Source organism: Alligator sinensis, unplaced genomic scaffold (assembly GCF_000455745.1).
Source record: "Alligator sinensis unplaced genomic scaffold, ASM45574v1 scaffold3600_1, whole genome shotgun sequence".
Taxonomy (NCBI): domain Eukaryota; kingdom Metazoa; phylum Chordata; order Crocodylia; family Alligatoridae; genus Alligator; species Alligator sinensis.
Window position 1 is genome coordinate 1,982 of NW_005844196.1, and position 2,398 is coordinate 4,379.

The window sequence follows — 2,398 nt, forward strand, 5'->3', positions numbered from 1 at the left end:
TTTGATGACCAGTGGTTTGGTGAGGGCCAACCCTTCTCGTGATCCAGCACCTGACTCAGCCACTTCAATACTGCAGGAATGGCCCAAGACCTTCCAGCAGCACTGCTACCTGCAGGGCGAGATTTGCAAAAGGTCCGACAGGATGGACCTAGTTATTTTGTGTGTGTAGTGTGCGATGCGGATATTATAATGGGTCCGGGTGGGCAGTGGGCCTTTGTACGGGAGCACGGGTGTGGTTTGTTGTATTGAGAAAGGTTTTTCCTTTTGTGGGGGGAGCTATAGCCAGCATGATAAGGTGGCCGAGTGGTTAAGGTGATGGACTGCTAATCCATTGTGTTCTGCATGCATGGGTTTGAATCCCATCCTTGTCGTGAGGCACTTTTGTGGTGTAACAGGCATGACAAGGTGGCAGAGTGGTTAAGGCAATGGACTGGGTGGCAAGCTGGAGCAAGCATGACAAGGTGGCCGAGTGGTTAAGGTGATGGACTGCTAATCCATTGTGCTCTGCATGTGTGGGTTTGAATCCATTCCTTGTTGTGAGATGCTTTTGTGGTGTAACAGGTATGACAAGGTGGTAGAGTGGTTAAGGCAATGGACTGCTAATCCATTGTGCAGTTTTGTGGGGCGAGGTGCGCACTCTTGAGGGGAGGGACAGGATCTAGCTCGATCTGGACAGTTGCAGAGGTGGGCGCATGAGAATAGGCTGGGATTCAACACAGACAAGTGCAGGGAGAAGGAACAAGCAACACACCTACAGGCTGGGAATCACCCCTCTTGCCAACACGGTTGCGGAAAGGGATCTTGGAGTCATCGCTGACTCCAGGATGGACGTGAGCCACCAATGCGAGGAATTGGCCAGCAAGGATAATCGCACCTTGTCGTGCATCTACAGATGCATCACAAGCAGGTCCAGGGAGGTAATCCTTCCCCTCCATGCGGTGCTGGGCACGCCGCAGTTGCAGTACTGCATCCAGATGACGGAGAAGGAGGTGCATGCATGCATTTCCAAATCTCAGACACAGTACGTGAGACAAGCAGCCTGCACATGGAAGATCTTCTTGCATTGGTTTTAATCCCAGAACATTTCATGATCAGAATTTAAAACGCCCCTTTCCCAACCATGGGGACACACAATAACTGTCTCAATGCCTTCTGAATCTCACACTTCATTTAAACAAGCTTTCCTCTGACTGCCAACCTCCTTGAAACCCCAAGCCACACTCCAAGGGAAAAAATGAGTTTCTTCCCTTCTCGCATCACCACGTGCCAAGGACTCTACATGGCAAATCACACTCTTGTTGTCACCTGCTCTGGTCTCTCCGCATTCACATCATGCCCTCGGGGACACCGAGAGAGTCCCCAGAGCTTTCAGCACACTTGCGCAGCGACTGAAACCTGTCAGCCGGGTCTCTCTCCGCTCGATGGGATCTGCCAGGCTCCGAGGAACAACGAGACGATCAGATGAGCAAGGAGCAGCCAGTTTTGACATAGTCACTTTTAGCTTGGACCTGCCCGTTTCAACCGAGAGCAGGAAACCACTGCAAACTAGACTGAGCTCCAGGAGTCCACATAACAGCAAGTAGATCCCAACGGAGAGAGGATCTGGAGCCCGGACGAGCAACTCTGAAGGCCTGATTTTCAGAAGTACTTAACCATACCTGTCCCTGCCCTCAGCCCAGTTCGAACTGCGGTAATACGGTGACCTAAAGTGACACCGCTGGAGCCTGAGAGAAAGAAGAGAAGAGGAGGGGGAAAAACCCCAACCTCACATACCACATACGGGACAGGCTGCAGAGCAGCTTTCTGTGCTCTGGCTGCTCTGCAGGCAGGTAAAACTCTTGGGGGAGAAGCTAGAGTTTTCTCCAGTTTCCAAACGAGAATCAAAACTCCATGGATATTGTTACATTAAAACCAACCATGACATTTCTGCCCAGGCACGGATCAATGCCCCACCCCCAACTTCTGCAAACAGCCTATATGTACGATTGAGAGCATAAGTTTTTTGGGGCATAAATTTTTCAATCAACAAGTAGGGAAGCACAGAGGAAGTCCATTCCCATGCAGAGAAAAGGTAACAGAAGAGCTGGGAAGCCCTCTTGGCTAAACAGGGAAATCCCGGTCCTCTTAAGAAAGAAGGAAGAGGCGTACAAACAAGGGAAGCTTGGGCAGGCCCCAAGGAGGACTATACAAGGATGGCCGCATTTGCAGGGAACAGACAAGAAAGGCTAAAGTGGCGACCAAACTTAGATTAGCAACAGAAATCACGGACAACTAGAAGTCCTTCTTTAGGTACATGGGGAACAGGAGGAAAACATGGGAGTGTGGGGCCATTGCTCAACAACGCAGGAGAGCTGGTTACCAGCACCCAGGAGCAAGCTGAACTCCTGAATGACTACTT

The 2,398-nt window shown here is 50.8% G+C and overlaps 1 non-coding gene across 1 annotated transcript; it reads left to right on the top strand.

Annotated features, from left to right (window-relative positions):
- Positions 1–289: 289 nt before the first annotated feature.
- TRNAS-GCU lies at positions 290–371 on the top strand. Its single transcript has one exon. It is a non-coding gene; the product is annotated as a tRNA-Ser (tRNA).
- The last annotated feature ends 2,027 nt before the right edge of the window (positions 372–2,398 follow it).